This window comes from Camelina sativa, chromosome 15 (assembly GCF_000633955.1).
Source record: "Camelina sativa cultivar DH55 chromosome 15, Cs, whole genome shotgun sequence".
In the NCBI taxonomy this organism is placed as follows: Eukaryota; Viridiplantae; Streptophyta; class Magnoliopsida; order Brassicales; family Brassicaceae; genus Camelina; species Camelina sativa.
The window spans coordinates 30,174,436-30,182,782 of NC_025699.1; the positions used below are offsets into that span (position 1 = coordinate 30,174,436).

At 30.7% G+C, this 8,347-nt stretch overlaps 1 long non-coding RNA gene and 1 pseudogene across 1 annotated transcript; one reads left to right on the forward strand and one right to left on the reverse strand.

The window, feature by feature from the left end:
- LOC104747923 lies at nt 2,488-2,915 on the forward strand. Its single transcript, XR_761274.1, has 2 exons — nt 2,488-2,571; nt 2,672-2,915. It is a non-coding gene; the product is annotated as an uncharacterized LOC104747923 (long non-coding RNA).
- Nucleotides 5,466-7,684, reverse strand: LOC104747924 (annotated as a pseudogene).

Here is an 8,347-nt window from a genome sequence, read left to right on the forward strand (position 1 = left end):
TATAACAACATTTGATATTGGTAGGAGAGGAGGAGAGAATGTTTACTATAAGATGGTAATCCAAATTAGATAATGGAGATGAATCTTTAAAAAATAGAACAATGTAATATCTATATATATATAATACTTTCTAAATTAAAATATAGAATCAAACTCTTACAACACATATGAGATATAACAACATTTGATATTGGTGGGAGAGGAAGAGAGAATGATTACTTATAAGATAATAATCCAAATTAGATAAAGGAGATAAATCTTTTAAAATAAGAACAATGTAAAATATATATCATGTAGTCTCTAAAATTAAAATTTAGCATTAACAATTTACAATGATATTTCATTTTTTTTTTACAACCCATACAACAAAAATAAGAAATCAAAAATAACAAAAAAAAAACGAAAAATGATTTGAGGAATTGTAGAAGAGAATGAGAGAATGTGAAAATGAGATAGTAAAAGAATGTCAGTATGAGAGAATGATAGATTGAGAGAATGCTTATTTATATGATAAAAAATGATGGAAGTTACATTTAGAACTATGGAGTTACAATAGTAATTTATTGTGTTTGAATAAAATTGAGTGGTAGAATATGATTAATGCATAATTTATTTTATTTTCAGTTATAATTTTATTTTAATGTGTGAGTTAAATGTATTGTGTTTATTGGATCTTAAATATTGTTTAAAGCAATTAGAAAGCAAAAAAAAAAAAAAAAAAAAAATTAGAAAACATTAAATGAAAATCAACCAATAAGGAGAGACCAAAACCTTACATATATATATATGATATATTGCTTTAAACTTTGAAATGAGAAATATATTATAAACAATAATTTTACATGAGAAATATATTAATTTAGCCAACCAAAATATGAATATAAGTTTAGCCAACCAAAATAAATAAAAAATATTAAAATTTAACCAAAAATAATTTCTCTTGAAAGATAATAAGTTAGTAGGAGGAATGAATTAATGTACAATTATTGGATAGGAGTTACATTTGAGTTAAATGGAGTTACATGTCTTTAATTATAAATAAATATTTTAATTTTTTATAACCTAAAATAAAAGGAATACCAAGTGGCTGAATCAAAATTCACATGATTTGGTTGTTTGTTGATATAAACTCAACACTTACACATAATATTTCAAAATAAAAAATATTACTTTTTAAGTGACAAACTAAATTAATTTTCTTATAAAATTATATGAATTCTTCAATCTCAATAAATTTTAAAATCCCAAAGATAACTTATATTTTTTTGGTTTTCACTCATCAATTTAATTTATAGTGCTAGATTTCACACTAATGGTTTCATCTTTAGAGAATTTAGTGAAATAATATTTTTAAAATTATATTTTATTTTTATATTTAAGGTCCAGTTGAATATGTTTTGTCTTTTGGATCATTTTTTATTTTGATTAAAGACACAAAAAGCCAATTGTTTAATTATGTTTTTTTGTTTTCAAAAACCTCAAATCATAAAAAAAATATATATATTATATTGAACTCTGCAGATTTATCAATTGGATCACAAAACAAAATAGTCTTTATAAATTGATAAATGGATAATTATATTGATCTTTAAATATTATATTGATTTTTATAAATTATTAAAAATGATACATGAATATGTGAGATAACCAGAGACATAATAGATAATTACATATGGATCATTTCAACTTTATGATCTTATTGTGTGGTGAATATTGTAAGGAAGTATGAAAATAATGATTTATAAGATGTTAATATAAAATAGAAAATGGAGATAAACATTTTAAAAGATTAAAATAAATATATAAGATACACATATCATACAAACTCTAAAACTAAGCTTTTACAATGATATTTGATTTGATTTTTTATAACCCATATAATAACAATAACAAAAAAAATACAAAACAAAACAAAACAAAACAAAACAAAATAAAAAAGAGATTTGAGAGTAGTGGAAGAAGATGAGAGAATGAAAGAGTGATAGACTAAGAGAATAAGATAATGAGTATTTATAGAAAGAGAAATGATGAAAAATTACATTTAGAAAAATGAGAGTTACAATTCTAATTTATTGTTTTGTTTTATTACAATTGATTAATACAACTTAGTGGAGAAATAAAGTTAATGCATAATTTATAGGGAGAAGCTATAAAGATTTCAGTTTTATATTATGTGAGTTAAATGTGAAAATTAATTTTTTTAAAAATTTGTGTATTAATAAAAAATTTTTTGTTAAAATTGCATTGCCAAGTGGACCAATAAGGAGAGACTGAGACTCTATTTTTATATATATAATTTCAATTTTGAATCCGCTTTCATCTGTGTTGTTTATACATTAATGTAGGCATTGACTAATATTAAAAAGATAAACCCACACTAATAATGTCACATGACAAATGGCTATAATAATTAGGAAATAGTATTAAATTGTTTTGGCTATATATATATACTTGAACTTGAGGAAACAAACTTACACCGAGACATTTGTTGACTGAAGCATATTAAAATGGTCTCTACACACAAATGCTTGTTTTTCACATTTCTTTGTCTTGCTCTTCTTTTTAATCAAGGTCTTTTTTTTTTGTCCTTTTCTTTTCAACATGTCACTCATCAATATTAGTTTTTGTGTTCAATATTAATTGTCTTTGAACTCTTCTTTGTTATTTAAAGGTCTTGCGACAAGAGAGATATTTTCTACAAAAGACAAGACTTTGTATGCGATGAAGGATGGCGATTCAGCCGATCCATGTGGAGAGATAACAAACTGCGACCAAAAATGTGTCGACCAAAATTTCCCTAAAGGAGGATTGTGCTTAGCATCTACTGGTGATGCATCTACATTTCTCTGCCTTTGTAAAAGTACAACTTTCAACTTTTATAATCAATACTAATAAAAATAGAAGCTATAAGGCCATGAATGTTTACAAGTTTTAAAGTGGTTTTTGAATTCTAGTTTTTAGTTTTTAGATTTTAGATTTTGATTTTAAAACTAGAATCGAAGAAAAATTAAGAAAACTCCTCTTATCTTCTGAATCTCAAAAAATATATATTAAAAAAAAAAACTAATAAGTATGTCCTTTAATATTTTTTCCAAATTGGATGTCATAGCCAAAGCAAAACATATATAGTCTTCGCTTATTACAAACGAGTTAAAATGCAAAGCTTACATATAGTCTTTGCTCGTCGACCAAAAGACTAATTAGACAACTAATTTGTCTTCTTCTTCTTAATTTAATCATCACATAAGAATCCAAAAGACTTAAAAACAGAAACGTAGATAGATAACAAAAAGAGACATTGCATCATCTCCATTAAACCTGCGATTAAAATCGCTAAACCTATACATATCCAACTTGCTTCTTCTTATATGCCTTGAGTCATCACATAGGCCACCTCCTTCGAAATGTCACTCTTCAACCTCAACAACTCATATTCCTTGGCCTCCACCAACTTCAACTTCTTTTCAATTCTTTTCTTAGTCTCCATCGACACTTTACTCCACTTCTCTTTCACAGAAAACTTATCCACACCAAAACCCGCAATAGTCCGAACCAGAAAAGACTCCTCAAACAAATTCGAACACTCAGAATCTCCTCCAAGAATAACAATATCCTTCTCTTCTCCAACATTATCATCACCACCAGATTTCAAAAACATGACTTTCTTCAATTTCTATATAGAAATATAGAAATATAAAAATGATAGAGTATATTCCTATATTCTATCAATATATAATAATTTGATGCAAAACAAGCAATAATCCACTAAAGTATGCTAATGATGGTTGGAGACACTCGTAGAAAGAATGGTCAGTACAGTTGTGAAAAGACCACATCATCTACTATACGATTTCTATTCCATAATATGGCTTTGGGTTCCTATCCTATCCAAATTGAAGACAAAAATCCAACAAATTGAAATTATATGATTGACTTCAACGAAAAATGATATCTTATATTGATCATACAATCAAGACATTTACAATGTGAGAATTCTCAATGAATCAAGGAATGAGGAAGGAGATCTGAAAAAGAGTTCCAAAAATAGTTAAATCTTTGTTTGTCTTCTCTGATCAAAATGAGTGCAATGCTAGAATGCCAAAAAATAATATACCTTGCCATAAAACAAACTGGATATAATCTATATAATTTATATAATATTTTTGAACTTATTTTATAGATGTTTTTAAACACTCGCATTCTAAGTAATTTATAGCTATTCTTGCAGCCAAACATAGTATTAATATTATCCATATTTTTTTCTTTTAAACTAACAATATAGATATTTAAAAGATTTTGTTGACAAAATTTAAAATCATGATTCTCCAAACATTTTTGTTTGATTCTTTTTTTAATTATTTTGAATCATCATATAATACATAAAATTCATAAAAATCTAATTTTCTGCATATATTGTAACATGAAAATTTTTTTAAACGGATATATATTATACAGTTAGTATAAAAAATATATGTTCAACTTCCCACATCAGCTATGTTTAGAGAATGATTTAAAGTCATTTCATAAATAAGATCAAAATGAGACATGTGTTTGTCTTAAGGTACCTAATGTACATGTTCTACTACAGCTGAATTGTATTTTGTATGTAATTGAGTATTATCCTTTTATTTTAATTTTATTTGATTTTTTTTATGGCAAGAAATGGTAGAATAGATTAGGGAGTGTCATTAACGTACGTGTAGAAAGAATGGAACATGTTATAGTGGGAAATAAAAATTAGAAGGGTTTAATCAAATCTCATTCGTTGAAACTTCGAAGATATCAATTGTGTTTTCAATTAATTACGTACTTCCTTTAACTGCATATTGATATTTGACATATAAACTAGATTTAGAAAAGAAAAAAAAAAAATGTTAACCAGCATGTATTGTGATTCAAGTGAGATTCGAGCTAGATTATTATTAATTAAGTAGCACATCCTTGTTGGGATAGACCTAGTTGAAGGCAAATCCAGTAAATGTCCATTATGTGAAAGTCGAAGACTTTATTATAGTATGTACCATTCTGTTCTAGAGTTCATATTCGCGGAAATTTTCAAAATCTTCTTCACACGTCAAATTTATTAAGGTTTGACAATATTTTCACGAACAAGTACGTACCAATTCAACTAAAATTTTTGGCTTACACACCATGATGAATGCTTATTATTATCTATTAACATTAATCTTTTTCTTAATATAGACATCGAAATATTTGACTACATCAATCAAGTATTTTGTACCAACTACAGCACCATCAATCAAGTATTTTGTACCAACTACATCACATTCCTCTCATTGTATAGTCGAATTACTTTGGCATGATTGCTAAAAAGTTATTTTGCCTTAGTGTTACGTTGGCATCAAAAGTTTATCAGTTGTATTATTTCGAACTCTGAGAACTTCAGAATTGATTGCAAATCAACATATTTCGATCAACGGGGGGTTACGGGGATTAACGAGGAAAGAAAGAGATTGTAGAATAATAATTTTGGCTTTTGTCTATTAGGACAAAAATAGAGAAAGAAAAAGATAAGGTATGAGAAAACGAGGCTTTGAGAGATCACAGAACAAAACTAAAATATAGAACTTCCTATTATAAAAACTCAAAGAAAAGTGATAAAACGATGGTGCTAGCTAGGTTTAAGCATACAGCGGCTTGTGTATGTTTTATTATTCTCAGTCATAAACGGCAAGCTTCTGATACTCCTCACCTTTGATGGCTAACCCCATGATATCTTCAGGATTCACGATCCCACCTTCTTAACAGAGTCAGTAGATTCTTGGAAAACCCGCTAACCAGAGCCACTCCTTTCTGCTTAGCCGCCACTGGTGTAGCCGACGAGTCCCTCAGGTTCCAAAATACTATTTCCGGAACCTTCTCAAAACCCTTCTCTTTATACTTCCTCTGAACCACCTCATAATCCGTCTCCCACTTCTTCTTGGACCGTTCCTTCGATTTTTTCAACCGTTCCTCATATCTAGTTTCGTAGTCACTCTCATCACTCTCATAAGCAGTCTGGTAGTCGCTCCCGGGGTCACTTTCGGAGTCACTCACCTCCCATTCCCAATGGTAGTTTCCTGTCGCATCATCGAACTCCATGTCGCTGAACACAAAGATCCGCTTGATCATCTCATCATCGGTTAGGTTATTCTCGACTGCAACATCAAGAATACGATCAAACACCTTCTGTAAATCCGTGTTCCCTCCCCAATCCATTCGTCTGATAAAGCGAGTCTTTTCTCTCAGACTCGAACCTGTTACTACATGCAGCTCCGGGTTCTCACTAAAAGTGATAACTTTCCCTTTCCACGGCTCTTCGTTAAGTTCCGAAACCAACAACCCTAGCGCCACACAAACCTCCATAGGTGTACCTGACATGCTTCCAGAGACATCACAAACCGCCAAAGAACTCTTCATCTTCCCTTTCTTGGCAACATCATCAACCATTCTCTCCTACTGAAGCTCTGCAACTTCAGCACCGACTTCTCTATCCTCCAGTTGGCTGATGATCTGATGAGGAAGCAACGCGCCAGCCGCAATCTTCTTCTTCCCGGCTTTCACATCCCCCAAAAACTCTGTAAACCTCTCCAAATCATGTTCCGCAAAGTGCGTTCTATAATTCTGCATAGCCACAGAAGCAACTCTATTGTACTTCAACAAGTTCCATTCTCTTGCACTCATGGACAACTCAGGCAACTCAAGAGCTTTATGCAACGGCACAAGAACTTCTTTCCTCAGCCTATCTCTAATCCTATACGCGTAATGCGCTTCTTCGATTCCTTGACCATACTCATCTCTAGAAAACATCCTTCTAGCAATAGCCTCACATATCAGAGTAGCCTTGTCATAAGAAGAATCAACAGAAGGACACCACTTGGAAGCTAACCCAATCTTATTCGGCTGATTCGAATTCAAATACTCCAAATCCGATTTCAACACATCGGCAAACAAATCCGCAGTTCGATCAAAGAGTAATCTGTAACTAGCATCAGAGTTATACCTCTCTAGCGCCTTTTTCGCCTTTTCGACCTCTCTCTGTTTCCGCAAAGCCCTAGCCTTGATCTTATCCACAGGACCACCAATCTCCTCAACATTTTCCAGAATCCGATCTTCAAGTTCACCGGAAACATCAGACCTTTGCTCACACGTTCCTTTGAATCTCCTCTGAATCCTCTTCCTCCAAACTCGCTTTCTCCCTCTCCCCATCTGTTGATCACCTTCCAAGATCCGGTACAGAATCTCAGGCAAATCTTTGAAATACCCAAAATCAACAAGAGAAGGGAGATTCAAAGCTAGGGTTCTTGGGTGATTCTTGAAAAGCCAAAGGGCAGCAGTGTAAAACCCTTCTTTATCTGATTTCCCGGTTCCTCTGACACCTCTGAGATTGCAGACGAGCTTCAACGTAGTCAAGGGATCGTGAGTCCAAGAACTCTCAAGCCTTTGGATCAGATCACCGGGACATGTGTCGGGGACGATGTGGAAGAAGAAATCGAGACATGGGCTCCCGGAAGAGAGAAACGTCGGGGAAAAGTTTTCGGTTAGACCCATCAATCGGAAACAGGGGTTTCCAATGAATTGACGGTGACTGGGTTGACGGTTTGTAGATCGCCGGCGACGGAAGGTGGGCCAAGAAGGATTGAAGTGGAAGAAGCCATTGTAAGAGAGAATTTGTTATTGTGGGTGGCGATGATGGTCTCAAGAGTATATCTTAGGGTTTTCTATTCTGATTATTATATAAGGAGATTAGCTTGAGGAGCACGTTTTAGAGACATAGTATATCTTTATGCAATTTATTTATCAATATATTATCAACAAGTGGTAAACAAATCACTTTTGTTTCCTTAGCAAAATTGGAAAACTAATAAAAAGTTTCATATACTAATGTATAAATAAAAATTTACTTTCCATTTACTAAAATTAATGATTTAACTATTAGTATTTTCTTTAAATTAAAATTAAAACTTACAAAAAAATATAATAAAGTATACACATGTTGACTTACGTATGGTCAATTAGATTTCAATATGTATCTAAACTATTTAATTCATTTAGCATGAAAAGTGTTCAATAAACAATGTATAATTTTAACCAAAAACGATGCATTCACAATAACAAAATAAGTAATTGATTTAATACTAACTAGGAGATATATCGTGCTAATATAGTACAAGTCAATCTAATAATAAAAATTATTGTTATATATTTTCTAAAAAGGTTATTTTTTTGAGATATTATTTATTTTTTAATTCTGCTATTGTTTGGTGAAGTTAAATATATATTTTTGAATACTACTTATTTTACAATTTATAGTATTTTAATTTGTTTGATGTATAATAGTTTTATA